The sequence below is a fragment of the Anoplopoma fimbria genome, chromosome 7 (genome assembly GCF_027596085.1).
Source record: "Anoplopoma fimbria isolate UVic2021 breed Golden Eagle Sablefish chromosome 7, Afim_UVic_2022, whole genome shotgun sequence".
Taxonomy (NCBI): Eukaryota; Metazoa; Chordata; class Actinopteri; order Perciformes; family Anoplopomatidae; genus Anoplopoma; species Anoplopoma fimbria.
This window is the reverse complement of record NC_072455.1, coordinates 10383995-10394341: the sequence shown is the minus strand read 5'-3', so window position 1 is coordinate 10394341 and position 10347 is coordinate 10383995.

Genomic DNA, 10347 nt, shown 5'->3' with positions numbered 1-10347 from the left:
CAGACCTTTTCACTGTAACTGAGAGCTGTTACTGTCTTTTGTTTGCAGCCCATGAAGCTCAAAGTTCCTCTCGATGAGGCATGTCCTGGCCTCCTAAATAATACAGTTAATTGGTAGCATGTCCTGGCCCCCCATCTCTCATAGAGAAACCGTTCTGTACTTCCTGCATTTTTAACCCTTAATCCCCCTATAACCAGGATTCCCACTGGATTAAAATCTGAGACACTCATTAGCCAGACAAAAGCTAGTTAAGCAGGTTTTTGCATCAGTGTGCAGCACTTGACTTAAAGTGGCGCTCACAAGACATCATAAACCCAATGTGACTGCAAAGTAATTATTATAATCCGATGAGACATTTGCAAAATATTACTGCTGATGTCTGCACACTAGACCACATATGGTCTGTCAGAATCAGTCAGATTTCTGCAGTACTCATTATTTCATTAGTTTAATTTAAAACCAAACAGATGCATCTAGAACGATTTCGATCTCTAAGGATAATATTTTTATTATTATAACATTAGTTATATGTCTAATATGGATTTTATGTATGATTGTTAAAAGTGTAAAGTTTTAACATTACTGATAATTGAGCCGCGATCCCTTAGAGAAGCAGTAATGAGTCGTCGTTGTCGTCCCCAGACAACACTCCGTTTACCAAGCAGGGAGGAACAACAAGCTAGCTTTTTTTTATGTGGCATCTTAGGAAATGTAGCCAGTGTTTTTGGTCCACATTAGACGCTAATAGTCAGGATATCTTGGCCTCTGCTGCTTTCACTTTGTTCACTCTTGTGTAAATCTGTCTCTGGCAAGTCCCCAACTTAATGACAGTGCAAAACCTGCGGTTGTTTCTGATTTTATTGCTTTCAGTTGCTTTCTGTTGGCACATAACTGGTTGGTGTCAGTTATATTTTTATTGTTAGACATAATTTACTTGCAGTACAGGTAGATGGGTAGGCCTTAATGGGAACCAGTCCTAATAAAATAAATAAAAGGATATTTTGTTAGAAGAATCTCTTCAATTTTCTTCTTTCTTTTTAAGATTTATATTTGCCGTTCACCTCTGAGCCACATGAGGGAGCCTGGATGTTGGTATTGTTATGATAATAATACTTTGTCATTTTACAAAGTGGGTCCTCTTACAAACAAAAGGTTTGGGAAACACTGCTGTAAACCATACTTACACATCATTGATGTGGACATTTTTTGTTTTTTGCAATCTTTTTATATGCAGCTTACAGTGCATCCAGTATTTATAGTGCTCATGCAGGAGGGTTGACCAACCTCTGTGCCTGTAATGACACTTTTTAGTAGCATCGTGTTTAATGTTCTCCATTCAAGTTTTGCACACAGCCCTCTAATGTCAAATTAGAGCGGAAACTGGGACAAGCTAAAGATTTGTGTGTGTGTAAAAATGAATAATTTGGGGGCAGCAAGCGGAGCAGTGATTGGATGATGTCATCAAGGCCTCGTGGGAATTCTGGGACAGCTCATTTGGTCCGGTGGGGCGGGGCGCTGATGGATAGACCCCCCCCCCCACACACACACACACACACACCACCACACTGCCACGACCACACCCGCTCTCTCCCCACTCTCCCTGTGTCTAATATGCTCCCTCACCCTTTTGTGTCCACTATCAGTAGAGATTGGAACACTTGATTGTTCAATTAAATTCATTCTCCATCACACGCACACACACAAACACCCCCACACACACACACACACACACACACACACACACACACACACACACACACACACACACACACACACACACGTTTCTCAGTGTGTGTGTTAGTATGTGAGCTCATTAGGTTGCACTAATGAAACCCAAGGGATAAGGCTATCCAACACACACACACACTCGCCCCATGGAGAGCCTTTTCTCTATCTGCCTTTGCTTCACTGTTGCCGCTGACTACGCCCCACACCCTTGTTGCTAGGCAATGGGCAATGGAGAGCAGCCGCTGTGTTCGGAGAGTTACTATGAGAAAGTAGAGGCTGTGCTTAGTTTTAAACCCATTATGATGACAATGGTTATCAAGCTTTCCATGCTAATGCTAGTCCAACAAAATAATTGAAGATGCAATGTAAATAGTTGAATTTTATATGTATATGTATTATTCCAGTTAAAATCCAATTCAGCTTCTATAAAGGCCTGATATGTTATATCAGGGATGATAATGTGTTTGTATCATTAATAGAAAGATCACCCTGTCTTTCAATGAGAAAGTTGACTTAACTAGACTTACTCTTAGCCTCAACCACACACTATATAAGAGGTTAACATAGTCAGCGTGACTTCACCCATTGGTTTGTGGTTTGCCGTTTGAAGCCTCGAGCCTCGCCATCTTGGTTTTTGGTCATGGCCATCTTGGTTTTTTGCAAGCAGAAGTGACATGAGAGGGTGGCCATGACATGTTACAAATAATTTTCATGAGCTGAAGACAAATTGTGAAAGGTTTAAAGTTGTAAGATGAAACACAAACAACTATCAGACAGGATAACACCGTGGCAGCGACCTGTCAATCACTGTGTAGACCCGCCCTAAAGCATAACCTTCTTTATGGTTTATTTGACTCTAAATGGACCGTAATTTACTAAATTAACAGCATGCAGCTGCATTGAAGAAGACTTGAAACCAGAGATTGAGACCATAAACTCATGTTTACAATGTTTACTGAGGGAATAAATCAAGAGAGAAGTAGAGTCATGACTGAGAAAGCAGAGAGACACGGTGAAAACTACATATTTTTCAGAGCAGAGCCAAAAGGAGTGTGAATGCTGTTGTGATTCTGGACATACAAGGATTAAATTACTCTAAATGAATGCTGACATTTCTCTGTGTCGACTGGATTTGTGAACAGGCAATTGTTTTGCTGTTCACTAATGGCTAATGTCTACAGGCAAACTTTGGCCATTAGCCATACAAAAGTAAATAACATAATGATAGATTGTAAACATATGTACCATGTTTTAATTAGTAAATTAAAGTAGAACAAAAATCAGATTTGTAGAGTTCCCACTGTCACCATTTCCATCATCTGTGTCGGCAACAGCACCAAAATAGGAGGAAATCGTTTTATAATGTAATCACTGACACATTAAGTGACATGTCAGTCAGAGCCGTAATATGACGCCTGGTCAGACTGAGCTCCATTCGCCCCTTGGGTTGCATCAGATGATTGGGATAAACTGGAACGTGGTAAAGAGCTGAATTGCTCCATTGTTGTGTGTTGATACTAACAGTTCACTGACACACATCGCAGCTCAATCGGAGCAGCAGCAGCAGTCATTTGGCTGTTCGTGACAGTGCTGATAAATTAAAGAGGGCCTCACGACACCCACAAATGCATAAAAAAATGAACACACACACACGCACACACACACACACACACACACACACACACACACACACACACACACACACACACACACACACACACACACACACACACACACACACACACACTTTAACCAACCCCCATCGGTTCGGGGCTGTCAGAGGTGAGGGATTGTGTTTAAATGGCGCTGCGGAGCAATACATTGCACAGACACAGTGGCAACACTCCACATGTGACATATGTTTGTGATCACTTTAAAATGCAGATTGTGACGGAGAAAGAAGCTCAGCTCAGTGATGATGAACGTGTTAATAATGCTGTGTGTCGGTGCCAGGTTAGCGGCCTCTTTGACTGCTCTGCAGCCTTGGGACGTCCCCCCAAAAGGACACTCATTTCTTGGAGAGCAAGGCCCTCTGGGAGGTTGGAGGGATGTTTGTGGTGCTTGTGTCGTCTCTCTGTCTGGTGCATGAGTTCATCGGAGGTGTGAAGAAGAGGACACAACTTAAGGTGTAAACATGTTCTATTATGGCAATGGCTTTGCAACACTAAAGCAGAATTACAGCTGAAAACAACATCACTGGGACTGTGATTTTTGCCAGAAAGAACTCCGAATAATAAAGTGAAAATGTTAAGAACCTCTTAATTGCAGATCTTAAAACTCTTTGAATAAAATTTAGGTTGTGCAGCGTTTTGGTCACAGACGGCTGATGGTGTCTGTTTCTGGTCGTCTGGTGCTCACTCAGTGGGTGTAGAGGATCTTAGAATGTCCGTGCTTTCTGTAACTATATGATTTAAGGGGCATAAGTTTGTATACAATTGTGTTAAAAAAACATTTATTTGCCTTGTTGGTCCATCTCCTCACATTCTTTACCACAGGCTTTGCAGATTTAAATTTCTGCCTGTAAGTCGGGAGAAGATGGGCCAGACAATGATCAGAGAGTCCCAAGGCTGCACGTGAAGCCAATTTTCAAGAAACTTATACTCTTCATGTTCAGTAACATTTTTCGTCTGGAAAATGCAGTTATTAAACAGCCGTCTGATATCTGGGGCGTAAATTATTTTATAACTACGGCTGTAGATCTTATCGATTTTTTTTGTCATGGCCTATAGGTCATATTCTAATGACTTAAGAAAAACATAATTTTTTGGAACAGATCCATGCAAAAATTACACCAAAATCATTTTATTAAAATTTTCAATGAAAATTAAAATGATTAACTCCCCCCAAAAAAAGATCACTCCTGCTAATATCGCAAAGCATATCTGATGTCAAAATAATTGCAATTAGATATTATTTTTTTCTAAATCTTTCAGCCCTTTGTATAACAGTAATGTTATACATGTTTAGAAATGCATGTGTTTTGGCTATCATCAACTTTTTTCAATTGACATTGTATGTTTATCACAGATCATCTGGCTGAAACTCTTCCTTTTTGTCTGTCTTTTCTTCTAGGTAAGTCATAATGGAAGGGGAGGGGCGTAGTTCTACGTGTTGTTGAGCTGCTCCGTCAGCATCTCTGCTTCAGGACGCAGATGCACCTGCTCTCCCCCCCCCCCAGGGCTAAACCATTCCTGCTGTCATCATAAACACACACTCACACCTGTCACCTAGTGTATTCTCACTTAAGTGTTAACACTTATGTATAGCACAGATTCTGACACACACTCTAAAGAAATCCACCAATAAAAAAACACAATCTGAGCACAGAACAAACATTTTTACTATATCTTTTTCGCTTTGTGTTTTGAATTATCTTGTTGAAGCTGCAGTACAAACGACATGCTAACATGGGCTGCTAATTAGCTATCCGGCTCCAGTGTTCTCTTAACCAATTACCTCAGTTAACTACCCCTTAGCCCGCAGGACTCCGAGCTCACGGCTCTGTGGGTCACCCTCCAGCAGACTTGAGGAGTGTTTGCATTCTGTGCAGGTTGTAATCCCCAGTATTGAGGACTGCTATAGGAAGGTGGAAGCAGCTGGAGGTCTTTTAATCTCTGGGACCCTCAGCAGATTACTGATACAAAACAGCCTCTCTTTTAGTAAAGGTCTGGACCAGATTAGGAACCAGGCAGACTGCTTTTCTACTTCTATGGCAGGTTCAACCAGGACTTGCACTGACATTTACTTTCCATCGAAACCGAAGAGTTTCAATAAATTCCAAAGGTTTTAAACTGAAGCTTTGCTCTCTAAAGACCCAGTTAAGAGATGTGCACTTATGGTTCAATTTGGGATTGCAAGTGATTCATATCATTGTTTGAAAAAAATTACTAAATAAGATGGGTTTTATTTCTGACAAGCTTTTATTTATAAAAAGAATCCCTTCCATTCCTTACTTGGTTGTTCTCTACATAAACCTGTGAGCTCCTCAGGAACCAATCTTCTTTTGTGGTTGATAGCACCTCATTCTCATTCATGCAGCATGTTGGGCCTCACTACTTCAGCAGTGCCTGCTGTAAATCACTGTTTTATTGCCGCTGTTTGTCCACCTAGTGACTCTCAATGGGTCGAAAGAGAAATGGTTCTAATGTAGAAAACATGGTGTGAGATGCAAAGCCAGGCAAACTGCACAACAGCTTAATTGTAAACACTCTCATATGCAAACTACTGATGGTAATCCCTATGTGCCAACGACTGCACACTAATTGAGAGAAACTCAGGACATGTAAACCGTCCGTATTTACACATTCCTACATAAGGAATTAATTTGTGTTAGGAGGAAGATATGTTGAATAGTGAGGTTTATGGCAAGCTCACAATAACTTGACTGACCTTTTGTCATTTATTATGAAAGTATCCATCTGAGCAGAGAAGCAGATTATTAAACAAAAAAGTAACAAAGGATACATTTTACAAAACAACATTTCATACCAAAATAATTTAGTATGTCCATTAAAATACATACTGTCCTAAATTCTAGCCATACAGGATTATTTTAAATACACATTTTTACAATACACTTTTTTTTTAATAGTGGGAAACTATGTTGAATGTTGTGATTATACACAAGAAAAACAGTAAATACCAATGGGGTAGCACAGTATTCAGGGAAATACTGTCTACTACTACCTCTTCAGGAAATGCAAACCTTCTAATGAAACAGTCTGAGAGGAAAAACTCTAGAGACCATGAAGCAATTATTTGTTGAGCAGCTTACAACTCGTATCCGATACTCATGCCACAAACTGTAATGAAGGGAAACAGGGTTTTACATTTTTTTGATTTAAAAAATATCTAAATAAAATATATATATATATTCAGTACTTCTCCTGGTCCTTTGTCCTGAACTTGTACCCAGCTAGTGTTGGATAATCTCACTATCCACCTTTTTCTAAGTTGTAATGTTGGCCCAGCCCATGAGGTGGCGCCATGGTATCAAAAAGCAAAAAGGGTGAGGCCTTGGAAAAGATCAGCATTTCAGTCGATGTCTTCGTAGTATTTGGCAAACCTGAGGTGGAGCTGGAAATTGATGGTAGCATGTAGTGTGGATATTTATGTGTGATTCTTGTAAAATCATGGTCGGAGATTGATTTGTATTAAAGGCTGCCTGAACTGAGACATTGGCTTTGATCACGCCAGTGAAAGCATTTCCACTTCATTCCTCTGTTGTGCTTCCTAACCGAGTATGATGGTAGCTCCAGAAATACTGGTTGTAGCACTGGATGGGTTTCCTCTGCTGTCTTCAGTGGTGCTAAATACACAGGCAGCATTTTAATTTCAGCACCATGGACAGGGATTGTGTGGGATGATGCACTATCTGCGTTTTTAAGTCAGTTCTGCTGATGTGAGCTGTCATTGCTTCTGTCCCTGCCTTGTAGTACAGGACATACTGTATTATGAACAAGTGCTGGAGGTCACGGTACATTTGATTTCATGCTCCGGGTTTATGCCCTCTAGACACAATATAGCTGATGATCATACAGATATAAAATATACATGCAAACAGCATGTTTAAACATCATGTTTTTGCTTCAATCAGATAAAAATTCGATGTCTCAATTCCTTTTCCCCCTAAATTTCAGGTTTCAAGCATTTTACCCATTTTCATGCCTTCACACTTAAAAAAACTGTGTAATCGAGAAAGAAACTACTGCAATGATTTTCTGTGTGTATTTCTCTGTGTGTGCTTGCTCTGTCTCCCAGTCACTGACGCAGACTGTACCATTCCAGTCCTGCTGATAGGGAACACTGAAGTCCCTGACTGGAGTCCAAGTCCGCCCCCCAGTAAAAGTAGTACCTGCCTTTCTGTTTTTTTCAAAGGACAGTCACTGACGCTTCCTTGTCCCGTGTCCCCTCTCACATACGGTTTACCCTAAATCCTCCCTCACTATAATCCCCACACACCCCTCCCCCTGTCTCCCACTCTGGTACATCATGAGTGGGGAAGTCATTTGGTTTGTCCAAATCAGAGGCTTCCCAGGTTCCATAGCATCTGCTGCTACCTCTGCAGCCTGAGCGGAAAAAGGAGGGGGAGGAGCTCTCTCCTTGCCTCTCTGTCTCTTTCTTGCTTCTCTGCCTTTCTATTGGTGTCCTAGCTTACCTCTCAGTGGTACCGGCCCAGCCCTCCTCTCTCTCTATTCCTGTCTCAGATGCAGTTACCCGGGCAGCAGGGAGGGAGCTTTACAGACACTCTCTGCATGCGTGAGAAGAGCTGGTGGGTTAGAGGACTAGATGATATAAGGTCTACCTCGATCTTCCTACTTTTGTCTACTTGTGGTGATTTGTCCTTTGGCATAAAAAGAAAGTCAGCTAGTGAGGTGGGGGCTTGTAACCGTGGACTGGCTTTGCCAATGAGACAAGCATTTTTGGGGGACTCCCGAAAGTGATTTAAAAAAGCGAGTTTTCTTTGTGCGGGAACAACCAGAGGGCGGCCATGGCTCACGCCGCGGCTCACATTAAGAAGGCCAGGTCCGAGATGGATCAACCTCCGGACCTGAAGGCTCTGGAGAAAGCCAGAGAGAGGAGGAGGCGTTCCCGGGAACGGGCAGAACGCAAGCGCAAGGTACTGAGCAGACTCACTGGAACGACCAAGCTATTTATCCCCTCCTGCTTTATGTGACCGATCAGTGTTTTACTGGTAACTTCATCCATCTACCAGTCATCCCTTCACCTTGTCATCGTCAGTGTCACTTCACCTTTACCGAATAAAGAGGACTTTCTCAGAGTCCATTGTCAAAGACAGTGGAAGACTAACCATGTCTTAATCTTTACTATTTCCACCTCCACCTGCGTTATTATCTTGTGGCATTCAGTAGCATCATCAAGGGACATAGAGTGTGCAGGAAAGGGACTCTTTGTGGAAACACTCTTATTTAGATGGAAAGAAAACGAAGAAACGAAAATCTGTTACACAAGACTGAAGATCTAAAGCGTTGAACTGTGTTCCGTGATCCTTGCCATCAGTCCATTGTCACCAGAAGAAACAAGAATCACACTAAGCTGTGATTCCAGCAGGACATGGCCAGAATGATTGCACTCTGCTTGATCGCTGCTGCTGTCAGCGCTTGTCCTCATGTCATCTTGTGCACTGCTAAAGGATCCTCTTCAATCCATCCTTCATTCCATTCCTCATTCCGTCATCATCAAATGACCTCTGCACAAGTCATCAATCCCTCAATCAGTGTTGCCGTTTCCCCGGCTCCAACCTTCTTAGGGTGGGCACCATTCCTACACACTCCCACAGTCAAATTCCTACAAATACCTCCGCTCGTCTCCCTGTACATGCACCTACGCAGATCAGTCTCTGGCGCATTGCTAGACTGCGCAGTGTATGTTCATTCTGTTTGCTCGTGCATCCACTCATGCAAACAGAACATCCTACTGCTCTGGTTTTATTTGTAAGGTGTGATGCTGAGATATGCTGTATCTTTATGGTGTCATATCATGGAGTGTATTTGCACATGGTTTTGTGCAGGATTACTGTCATTTTTTTTCTGGCAGCACAGCACAAGTCATTCAAGCATACAGGCACCAGTTACAGTCAGCACTGTTAGGAAAGTTGTGTGAAATGCACAATTTATTTTGATGTGAGTAAATTTGGTATGGAGGGAATGGGCATCCCTGTCATATTGTGTGATGTTTAAAAAAAAAAGACACATCTAGTAGTTAACCATTTGGAGGTGTTAGCTTGGATCAATGCATACTACTGTTGAATGAAATGGAAATGAAGGATGGAATAAGGAACTCTGATCGGGGCTGTAGAATTTGCGTGAATGGGCAACCCTGTTATATTCCAACTTGTGAAGTTGTACACTTTTACATTTTAATGGACGTCTTGGCTGGGAACCACCTGGTGCAAAGCCGAAGGTGGTTTGCCTCTTTAGCCAAGCCTTGCTGTTAATGACAATACCTACAGGTCAATACTGCAACCGCAAACTAATACGTACTTCATAGGTCTGGTTAAAATGCCTGGTTACAAAAAGGTCATCCTCACCTTTCAACCAGTCAAAATGTAGAATATCCACTGGCCATCTGTATATACAAAAATAAACAGACAGATCTGTGAAGGAGTGTCAGGGTGAGGTTAGAACAACCAAACGCTGAATAAGACATTTTAAAGGGATTAAAAATATTACAATTAACTATCTGGAAAAACACAGTGAAGTTGTAAGTCGCCGTGGTAAGGCCCTGCCAATAACAGTAAGCCTGCTCTAAATCATATCCTGCTTTATGATCTATTTGACTCTAAATGGACCATAGTTTACTAAATGAACATCATGCTGTATTGAAGAAGACTTGAAACTAGAGATTGAGACCATAAACTCATGTTTACAATGTTTACTGAGGGAATAAATCAAAAGAGAGTCATTTGCTCATAGACTTCTATACAACCAGAGGAGTGGCCCCCTGATGGACAGTAGAGAGAATGCAGGTTTAAGGCACCTCCGTTGGCTTCCTTTTCACCAGACCCCCAGGTAGCTTTTCCTCCTACTGATAGCTAATGGTTCTGATGGAGATCACTTGGCATCAAAATAAAATATTTTAAAACTGAAGCCCAGTCAG